This window comes from Elaeis guineensis, chromosome 12 (genome assembly GCF_000442705.2).
Source record: "Elaeis guineensis isolate ETL-2024a chromosome 12, EG11, whole genome shotgun sequence".
NCBI lineage: Eukaryota > Viridiplantae > Streptophyta > Magnoliopsida > Arecales > Arecaceae > Elaeis > Elaeis guineensis.
This window is the reverse complement of record NC_026004.2, coordinates 2,135,178-2,147,371: the sequence shown is the minus strand read 5'-3', so window position 1 is coordinate 2,147,371 and position 12,194 is coordinate 2,135,178. Positions and strand designations below refer to the sequence as shown.

Below are 12,194 nucleotides of genomic sequence, written 5' to 3'. Positions count from 1 at the left end.
AAGGAGTTCTTTTACATCTCTGAAGATGTATCTTTAGTGGGATAATAATTTTTTAAGAAAAAAAGGTACAAAAGAGTCATGCTTGGACTGAGGAGCCCGAACTGACAAAAAAGTCTAAAGATAACCTAGTCTGGCAGAGTCCCTTGATCCGAATAGGCTAAGAAAGAGAAATCAGCAAAGAGTTGCTAGACAAGATACTTATATGATAGCACCTTATGATTTCTCTATTTGTGACACTACTATCTGAATATTGAATATCGAAAGTCCATGCAAATTATTACAATGACTTCAGATTAGTAGAAAGATTAGAAACAACAAAAGATTTCTGAATGTTGGAGCTGAAAGTCATGTTTCAGTTATGGCTTTAACAATTCTCAAGCAAATTTTTGATTCTAATAATGTCATTTACGGTGATTGTCATCATTGTCTATTTTGACGAATGTAATTCTGTAGGCTTTCTGATCAAAGATGGATTTACATTGTCAACATAGAATAATTTTTGTGATATCATTATAGATAATGTCAAAATCATGTGTGGACAACTGAGAAATGATATTTACGAATAGTCACAGCTTGTTAGTGTAATGTACACATCAAACAAATATCCTAAAGAATATAATGTCATAAATGCCTATCTTTGAAAATTTAGGCTTGGTCATTTAACAAGAATAGGATCAACAGGAGATAATTCTTGAAGTCAACGATTGTGAATCATTGTCAATCTGTCAATTCTATCCCCTTAGTAAGATGACCAAGTCACCTTTTATTGAAAAGATAAACGAGCCAATGATGTTCTGAGTCTGATACATATTGATGTATTGGATCTATAAATATATTTATCATAAAATTAGGTTATTTGAAATATTCAAATAATTTCATAATAAGAAAGCAAAATTAAATGGGAAGAGCATTGAAACTCTTCGGTCAGATCAAAGAATTTTTTTTTTTTAGTAAATTTTTGATATATCTAGAAGAGAATAGGATTCTCTCTTATTGAAATCGACTTTGTTAGACATAGTTTGATCCATGATGGGGTTTATAAGTCTGTCATTCTTCTTTTAAGGTTATGCTCTTGAGACTACTTGTCATGTTCTCAACTAGATTTTAAATTAATCAGTCGCAAAGACTCCATATGAGATGTGGATTAGGCATAAGCCGATACTCTCTTACCTTAGGATTTGGGAGTGTTTGTTTTATGTCAAGTATTTACAGATCGATTAGCTTAGATGTCGATCCTATATGTATTATTTTGTAGGACACTCTAAAGAATCTAAGGGATATAACTTCTATCTTGCTAAAGAATAAGAGTTGTTCGATATTTCTTTTAGAAAAAAAGTACCTTGGTGAAGGAACTGATACTTTTAATATGAAACTTATGAAGTTTGACAGGTAGAAGAACCGACATAATCTATTGAACCCATAGAATCAGATTTGATTAGATCAAATCTAAAATCTATTGTAGAGGCACCATTAAGGAGATCCAATAAAGTACTATGACCGTCGGATAGATATTTCAGTTTCTAGTTCCAGGATGTGATCCTGTTAAACTCGATGAGAGCAACATGGATCTGATCACCTACATAGGTGTCATGAAGAAGTCCGACTCTGATTAGTGGCTTGGAGCTATAAAGTCCGAAATGAGTCCATGAAGGTCAACGGTATATGGACACTCATTGATTCACTCGAAAGGATAAAGTCCATAGAGTGTAAGTGGATCTTCAATAGGATTAGCGGGTGCAGACGAGAAGGTGGAGATCTATAAAGTCCATCCGGTTGCCTAAGAATATTGTCAACCTTATGGTATTGACTATAATGAGATATTTTCTCCAGAGATAATGCGAAATATTTCGGAGTTAGAACATATATTTTGATAAGTGATCAAAATGCATGGCTTCATTGAGAACGAAGATGAATCCTGCAAATACAAATAGATTAATAGTTTTGTGAGTGTATTTCTTATATTGTATGTAAATAAAATTTTCTTAATCGAAAATGATATTCTTTATATTATAGAGAATAAAGATTTCGCTGTTATCATTGTTCTCCATAAAAAAATTGAGAAAAGCATTCTTCATTTTAGGGATGATGATCTATAGAAATAGATCTAAGAAGCTGCTTGGGTTATCCCAGTCTATATACATAGAGTATTTATGAGTAGAATTTATTCTATCATGTGTATCATGTACGAGATCGGATATGGTATATTCACTAGAATAGTGAGTGGATACCTACAAGATCTGAATAAGAATCACTAGAAGGTCATTCTTAAGTATTTGAGTAATACCAAGGACTGGTGACTCGGTCATGGAGAATCTGACTTAAAATTTATAGAGTATGACTTCAATTTTTAGTTGGATACAATAATAGCAAGAACGTATCTGAATACATCTTTATCCTAAATAATGGAGCAATCTACTGAAAAAATTTCAAGCAAAATGATATAGCCAATTTAATTTGTAAGGTAGAATGCGTTGTAGCATCCGATGCTTGCAAGAAAGCAATGTGATTGTAGAGGTTCATTAGCAAGCTAGAAGTGAAACCCTCCAATGATGGTCTTACTGTATTGTACAGCATCAAAATCATAGCTTATGCCAAGGAGCCGAAGTCTCATTAGTTTACCAAGCATTTTGCACCGCTACTACCTTATTCGAAAAATCTGTTAAGGTGATGTCGAACTTAAGAAGACTGACAGAAAGGAGAAACTGACCAATCTATTTACTAAAATCTCGGTATCTAAGAGTTCTTAGATGATAAATCGAAGATGGATATATGATACTATACTGATTGGCTTTAGTCCAAGTGGGAGTTGTTGAGAATTATGTCCTAAAGCCAATCATTAGATAATTATGTTAATTATAAATATTTATGAATTGATCAATAATAAAAGTTATTTGATCTTTTTCATTACAAGATTACATCATCTAACGAACTCCTGTATTCTAATAAAACCCTTAAGATTACTTCGATCAATAAAGGAGGATTTATCGTGTAGTCTTTAAACTGGTTCACAATCAAACGATATGCCGTTACTAAGACGATAGCGATATCAAGTATACGTTATCGTATGCCATATGCGTTGGTGGTTTTTTCATAGTCAAACTATTAACATAGATTTTCGTTGGAATCAGACAAGGCACCTTGCCTTTCATTGGGCTCTTATCTTTACGCTCATCGAAGAATATGGGTGCCTCTTGGCTTCCCATAGATCATCCCAATACTTTTTTTCTTCATTCATTTTAGTTTTTTTTTTACCAACAGCGCTCGCTGACTGAGTCCTAGAGGCCAGCCCGTCCCCAATGGTTACATCGATTAGTTTAAAAATTTATTCTTGTGTTATCGGCTTAAGTTCGAACCTATGAGGTCATACTAAAAAAAAATTTCTGACTGATCATGTGACTGATCAATGATTGAGAATTATTCAAGAGTTTAATCATCAATTCGATTGATAGTTAACCTTATGTAAAAGTTACAATAAATTTATCCATAAAGTATTAACGAATTAATAAAAAATTAATTAATAATTAGATTACTGATTAGCTTAATTTGATTGAGTAAAGAAGATTTGATAAAATCTAATTAAATTAGATTCAATTAGGTTTGATTCGATTAGGTTTTGAGATGACTTAATCGCTAAGGGAGAATTATTCCTAATTTGATCAGAACTTTAATTCAATTAATTTCTAATTTGATTAAGATTTAATTAAAAAATTATGAATTTAATTAGATTAAATTTTATTTATTTATTTAGATTTAACCAGATGTGATTTGGTTTGGAGTCAAACAAGGAAACCAAGAGTCCATGAAAGAATGGACTCTTCTCTCATACGCCACTCAATTTTGATGCCAACTTTTCTCTACGCTCAAGAGATTTTTGCATGAATTTTTTTTCCACATTAAAAGGCCCTCCATCCTCCCTTTCTTATGTCCAAATATGGGTAAGATCTGATTTTAAATGGTATGTTCAAATTAGATTTGAATAAGATACCATATAGGATAAAGTTTGACCTTCTCCATACCTTGCCGCCCACATTTCTTTTATCTCTTTCTTGTGTGCGACAAAAAGAGATTTTTGTGGCATGGAAATAAGATGGGAAATCAGTTTTACTATGAAAAATAAAAGGAAGGGGTGTCCCATATTTCTTTTGGGCATGGAATTGTGAGAAGGTGCGATACATCTTGTAAGAGTCTAATATCTCTAGAACTCTTCACCCTACCTTATTACATACCAAATAAAAAGAGTTTTATTTTAGTTTTGTGCGTGTAAGATAGAAGAGAAAGTGCTCTTCACGTTGAAGGGATTTGGGCATGCTTCTTGGCATGAGAAACAGAGAGGAGAGTCCTCTCTTTTTGGGTGTGCACAAAACCTAGTCTTCTAGGATTTCTTCCTATGGGTTTAGGAAGAGAAAAAAAGAAAAAGAGAAGAGAGTCTCTTCTCCATATTTCTTCAGATCCTCATCTCCTCTAGAAATCCATCTTCAATCTTTAAAAAGGTTTTAAAGATTTGAAAAAAAGATCCATATCAGCCAAGAAGAAGGTATTCGTGCATACTAGCATTTTCGAGGAGACCGATTAGATCGGGACTTCGAGTGGATCTTTCGTAGAGGTCGGACATGCATGCAGCTGTGAGCAACTAGTAAGGATCTTTCTTACCACATCTCTCAGCAGCGGCTATTGTCGATCCATGCTCATGTATCGAGTTCTGAACTTAGATAGATATAGATTTGATCTACTGCTTGCATATATACATGCAGATTTTATCTTCTGTTCTTTTTAGATTTTATATGCAACATATCATGTCATAGATCTTAGAGTAGGTTGATTTGATGATTAGTTCATATACATATTAGATTAATATGATTAATCTAGTTACCTTCCGTTGTGTTTTATTACAAAAAATTTTAAAATACATGTATGAAATCGCTTATATTTTTTAACAAGTCTTTTAATAATTTTTTTTTATTTATTTTAAATTTTTATATTTAGAAGCTTTATATGTTTAGGCTTGAGTCCAAGAAGAAAATCTAAGAGATAAAAATTCAATCTAACCATCCAATCGATGGACCGAGGGTGTCTATAGTTTTATATCATCGAATAGAATATGTAAGAATAATCTATTCAAGAATCGAAGTAGTATATCGAAATATATAACTTTATATCCACATATATGCTTTCGTATCAAAATTTATTAATAATATTTTTTTTTTTTTATTACAGGATATTGAAACATCCGGCTCTCATCCACTAGCTGTTGAAGAGGATGTATAAGAGCAGAAGGAGGATGAGGAGGATGATGAGAAGGATCTCATATGATTTTTTTTTATATGTATATAATTTTGATACTTATAAAGTAGTATAAATTTATAAAATTATATAATTTATATTTTTAATATAATATAATTAATTTTATATTTATAATTATGATAAATAATTATTATTTTATTTATAATAGATTTATAAAATATAATTGCTTGTTACTATGATTAAAATAGATTTTAAAAAATTTAATTATAATTTTAAAAAAAAACTATTAACGACGATATTAGCGACACTAATTGCATAGGTAAAGACTATTACTGATGGCATTAGTGTCGGCAATGCTGTCGCTAATAATTTTTTAAAATTTTAATTAAAAAAATTAAAATAAAAAAATTAATGATGATTTTATTATCGCTAATATCGTCAATAATTACACGTATTAGCGATAGATTTATTACCATCACTAATAATAATAATTAGCAGTAATCTTATTTTCGATGAACTTTTAGTGATGGGAGTCCGTCGCTAATACTATTAGCGATAGGGATCAGGTTATTAGCAATGGCAATTAGCCATCGCTAATAACCTATTTTCTTATAGTGATACTACTATTTCTCTCAATTCACAAGTAAAGTTGATAGGATTGTATCTTTATAGAAAACCGTTATTATTCTTAATGATATCACATCAATTATAAAAAGACTGCACAACCTACATGCTAATGATGCATTATTCAAATTTCTACCCTATCAACTTTTGATGGTAGGATAGGGGCCTACCATGGTAGTGATGATGATGGAGAATTAGGGTTCAATTCTAGAGAAGGAGCCTAAAAAACGGCTACCATATCCAAAGAAAGCAGCAGGCGTGCAAATTATCCAATCTTGACATAAGGAGGTAGTTACAATAAATAACAATGCCGGACTCCTTGAATCTGGTAACTGGAATGAGCACAATCTAAATTCTTTCACAAGGATCCATTAGAGGGCAAGTCTGGTGTCAACAACCGTGGTAATTCCAGCTCCAATAGTGTATATTTAGGTTGTTGTAATTAAAAAGCTCATAGTTGGGCCAGCCGATCCACCACGTGATGTACACCAGCCTTCTTGTTCTTTCTGTCGGTGATACGCTCCTATCTTTAACTGGACAGGTCGTGCCTCACACGCTAGTATGGTGGTAGCCACATCATGCTGGGGAGGGGTGTGACACAGTAATAGAGAGAGTATAAAATTTTTAATCCATGGCGGCATTTGTCAGTTCGATTAAGCACTCACTCTCGACCCTCGGGCTCCGTCTGGATGCTTTTGTCGATGTTGAGACTCCTTGTGCAATTATGGTGATGTGCATCGATCCGATCAAGCTCACTCCCGATCAATGGACTCTCATCATGTCACATCTATTGCCTTCCAGTATCTTGTGCACGGTAGCTCTTTGCTGTTGGTGGCCTTCCGATGATTCATCCCACATGTGTCTTGGGCCACAAGGCTATGAATGCGAATGCGAGGGATGGGCATGGGGCATGATGCGATAGAGATTGTGTCGGCATGTGAGCTGTGATCTGATGCGGTGTTCAACATTTTGATCGAGTGCTCATTTCTGATTAGGGCTCACATCATGTTGCTCCTAGTTGTCTTCCAATATCCCGTGCATGGTGATTCTCCACCATCGACAGCCTAACCATGACCCCCACTTCATGTGTGTCGGTGCCGCAAGGTGCCACCCATCAGGGAGGGGAGGGGCGTGGGGTGCGATGCGGCTACAATATTGCTGGTGCATGAGAAGTGGTCCAAGGCAGCATTAGTTGGTCAGGTCAAGCACTCGCTCATAACCCTCAGGCTACACCGAGACCTCTCCAATCGATGCCGCATGCGTGCACGTGCAGTGATGTGTTGGTGTTCATTTATCTGATAGAGCTCGTTCCCTTATGGCTTTGTAGTATCTTATGCTCGAAAGTTGCACACCCATCTGTACACCTTGGTTCCGTCCATTTGTCTTCTCTTGTGGCTTTTTGATATCTCATGCTCGATAGTGCTCCATTGTCGGTGGCCTAATGATGACCTCTCCTTCATGTATTCTCGGGCCGCAAGGCTCCATATGCGAGGGATGGGTAAGGGCATGATGTGGCCACGATCACATCTAACCAAAACTTACACCACCATGATCTTCGATCCAGGTTAGGAACCCTTTGGGAAGGGTTTCTTCATCACTTCCTATGGCCCCAAGATGGCCATCGTAGGGCCGATAAGAAATGAACATTGGAGAGCTCCAGCCCATAAACAAGTTCATGGACTTCATTCTCAATCAACTTATACTCAGCTTCAAAACTTACAAAAACCACTGATTTAGGGGGTTCGGCGTCCAGCCACCCCAATATTTGGCCCCGCCTGTCATCCTGATCGGCACCAGCCGTTGGAGACTCCATCGAAGGGAGAAGGCCAATGGAGTTGGGAATACGTAATATAAATTTATTTGCCACAAGAGCCGATTGTGATCCAATTGAACTAATAGCTCAAATCAATTATCAAAATAATATTAAATCAACAAAAAACTTACGACTGAAAGCATGCATCGCACTATCCTAACATGATTCCTGATCTTCATGCAGGATCAAACTCGAGAACTCCACGTCAAGATACAACCGGTGACCTCTCCTGTAGGTATGACCGTGGAGAGAATGATAAAGCTTCAATCCAGTAGATGAAAGAACAAAGAAATAGATCAAGAAGATCTTAAAAGAAGAGGGTTTAAGAGAGAAGAAGAAGATCAAAAAAGAGAATAGAATAAGAGAGGAGAGAGCTTTTTCTTGTATATTCAAATCCCTTATCAAGGGCCCATTTATAGGCCCAAGAACTGGCCGTTTGGGCTAATCCAATATTAAAAAATATTAAACACATAATAACTGGTCTAATGGATAGAAAAGCAAAAGGCAAAACATTAATTAGATGAAGAAAAAAATAAAATATGGGCCCCACCACATCGCAACTGTGGGTGCTAAACTCTTGACAAAGCCCAAGAGAAGGGTTTTCAATATAAACCCTTTCTCAATTTTTCTTCTATTTAATATGGGACTAAACAAAACAAAGAGTTGGAATTTAGTTGGAGAAAATTTTCAATTTTCAATTCTCTTCAAAACACTAATATGGGGAACATCGGCTTCCGATATATCCTCCAAAGAACATCCAGGTACTCTCCCTTATACTCGGTTTTCATAAGACGATGGTAATGCATCCCTCAATGGCAAGCCAGAATCGTACGATGTCCACAATCAACGAGGAGTTCATAGTGAAGCTCTCTAAGTAGAATTGCTCTGCCTCCTAGTGGTGGAAAGCGATCGTGGAGCCAGGGGGAACTATTCGGGTGGTGACAACTAGTGCTATCTCCAACTTTCCTCTACCAGCACTCTGATGGGCCCATGAAGTTGATGGAGGTAGCATGAATGTGAACAAAAGGACGGAGAGCATGCCCACATCACGCACGGCGGTGGGGACCCAATAGGAAAGGAAGTCATGGAGGATGACGTCTGAAGACTTGTCAGCGAGGAATTTCATGACAGGGTTTTGGAGGAAGTCATAGGTGAACTTGAGGAGAGGACCCTTGTCAGCGGGGATGTCGATGGTGGCCTCGGCTTCATCGAGGAGGCCATCGATGCAGGGTAGGGGGTTGACGAACAAAAATCATATGGGGCGGGCATTATAAACCATCATATGGGGCAGGCCTAGTTTCATGCCACGTTTTCTTTTTTTGCATCTTAAAGAGAAAACCTAGAACTCAAAAAGAGATTAGATTTCTCCTACTAACGAAGTCAGTTAGTTCCATAATTGAAATAATAAAAAAAAAATCAAAATGCATGCTTAAGAAAGATCCTTCATGACCATCTACATCCTCTTTTTTTCTCATTAAATCTCTTCGTCCATTATCTTTCTCATCAACTTATTTCTTCCATCCATAAGGTCTTCCTCTCGAATCTCTTTCTCCTCTTCCAAATTTCATGCACCATCTCTCTTATCTATGATGTCTTGTTCAAGTCTTTTTTTCTCTCCAAATTTTTTTTCTAAGATCTTTGTATCTAAAAATTTATAGAAACTGTATATATATTATTTTTTCTAAAGATATGTATTAGGATATTGGATAAATATTTTACTAGATATATATCAACTGATCATATACTGTGTATTAGTGGATACTAAGTTCGATAAACTATGTATCAATTTATCTATATATGTGTATTGAATAATTGCTAAATATATATCAAAAAAGCTTATCGTATATATCAGTAAACAACCTAATGTGTATCATTTGCTCATGTGCTATGTATTGATGAGTGCTATATTTTGAAAATTGTATATCTCTTTATCTAGAAATGTATATTAGGATGTCGGATGAATATTTTGTTAGATGTGTATCAACTAGTCATATACTGTGTACTAGTGAATACTAAATTTGATAAACTATATATCAATTTAGCTGTAAGTGTGTATTGAGTTATTACTAGATGTGTATCAAAAAAACTTACAGTATATATTATCTGACTATATATTTGGTGTGTATCATATTATTATATAGTATGTATCACTAAAAAGTATGTGTTAAAAATGAGGAAGAAAAAGAATACCTTAATCACAAAATTAATAACTCTATTAGTAGCAAAAAATGTTTGACTTTTAAATTTATTTTTTAAAATTGGTATTGATATTAAGAGAAACATGGCAAACTATGAAGCCCGCTCCCTATGATATTTTATAGTGTCCGGCCCATATGATTTTTGTTCGAGGTCGACAAAGGTGATGAGAGACATCAGGTGAGGGGGATTTTGAGAAGGCGATGGTTATTCTGAGGGCTGGAGAGGAAGGAGATGTAGTGGCTGATAGTTCACTTTAGCCTCCGTGTTGAGCCAAATTAGGCCACAGGCTCCACTCTTAATGGTACCCTTTCATCAATTTCTTTAAGTTTTAGACTTGCGACCATAATTCTCCTATAATCTAAAAACTTTGATTTCTTATAAGATGCCGACAGAACCTGAAAGCAACATCCACTAATTCTTGATCAAAATCTTTTATGGTTGAGACTAGGATGGTATTTGATCATTACTCCGATCCTGAAGGCCGACACAATAGGATCGAAATCCTATAATGTTATCCCATGCTTATGTATCCAGAGCGTGGGTTTGCTTTGAGCACTCTAATTTCTTTAAAGTAACAATGCTGGAGGCATGATTTGTCTAGTTAAAGACAGGAGCCCATTGCTGGTAGAAGGGATGGAAAAATCGACGCACACTATAAGACGAACTAGCCAGCCCAGCTCATGATTTAACTAACTTTTTAACTGCAACAACTTAAATATATGCTATTGGAACTAGAATTATCGTGGCTGCTGACATCAGACTTGTGCTTCAATGAATTCTTATTAAGGGTTTTAGATTGTACTTATTCCAATTACTAGACTCAAGGAGCTTGGTATTATTATTTATTGTCACTATCTCTCTGTGTCAGAATTGGATAATTTGCGTGTCTGTTGTCTTTCTTAGATGTGGTAGCTATTTTTGAGATTTTTTGTCCGAAATCGAATCTTAATTCTCTATCATCTATCACCATTATCATAGATTTTTATGCTATTATTGAAAATTGATAGGATACAAATTTGAATTGTGCATCATCGATACATAGATCATATAATTTTTTAATAATTAGTTTGTGATACCATTAATATAAGGATACAACCATCAAATACCCTTCACAACCATCGATTATCCTCCTTTCTTTTTTTTATATATATTATTTATAGGAATGTACCCGGTTATGCATTAATCGCATTAAATGATGTGGAAGAACTACAGTAGAAAGCCACCTTCAACAGGCTCATGCAAAAATCGAGATCCCATCAAACGGGGAGTTGGACTAAAAAATTAATAAGTGCTGAGTAGCAAGATACAATTAGATGATTGAATTTAAATTTTAATAATTTAAATTAATCCAAAAATGCATCGCAATGGATGGGATGTCTCATTGGAGGTGAGTACTGTGGCCGAATCAATAAATGCACACACAAGATTTATCATGCGGAAATGAAAACTTGGAGATCTCCTCCGCTACCGCATTGTCAAGATTGGGCTCAACGATAGTGCATGATTTGTTAATATCCTTGTTAGCACCCATTGTGCGGTTTGTTAATGATTCAAAGAATCAAAATATGCTTATTCAGACTTTCATCAGGAGAGAATTTTTCTTATTTCCTCCTGCTACTCAACTATAAAGGATAACGGTGAAATTCAAATGTGTTGGTTGAGCCATCGCTGATTCCCTTCTCATTTTTATATTATTCTTATTATTATGATTAAAATAAAATTTAGATATTTTATAATATTATTTAAAAATCTTCAATATGCCAAAACAGACAGATAAATATGATATACATAAAATTAATCATATAATATTAAGATTATATATGATTCAAATTTAAATACTAAATAAAAAAACTAAAAGATAAGCGCTGATACCACGATATAAGAAAATGTCTCAAATAAAATAATTTTATACAGTAAAAATATTAATGATGCATATTTAAATAAAATTTATCATAAAAAAAAATGAAGGACAAGGAGCCTTCTAGTCTATACCTCCATGTTCGTTATTTATCGATGAATCTCACAAATTTGAATAGACTAAATTAAGGACCTAATCAGATGATCGAAATACCGACGGTTTCTTTTATTAAGAAAACTAACCAGGCGACGGTGGATGGTCAAATAAGTAATGTGTCCAGCATTCCTATAACTCTTTCCAAGCTTTTGTTTTGGGTTAGCAAAAATTGGCAAGCTATTTGGAAAGGCTCCGGTTGAACAAGGACACAACGTCGGCATCAAAGGTTTGTGTACTTTCAATCGGGCCCCGCTTGCTAAGTGGGGCTGGAGGGCCGTTGGTAGCGAACCTGGTCCTTGGAAG

At 35.0% G+C, this 12,194-nt stretch overlaps 1 pseudogene; it reads right to left on the bottom strand.

Moving 5' to 3' along the window:
- Positions 1 to 7,392: 7,392 nt before the first annotated feature.
- On the bottom strand, positions 7,393 to 11,408 carry LOC109506464 (putative UDP-rhamnose:rhamnosyltransferase 1; annotated as a pseudogene).
- Positions 11,409 to 12,194: the final 786 nt, after the last annotated feature.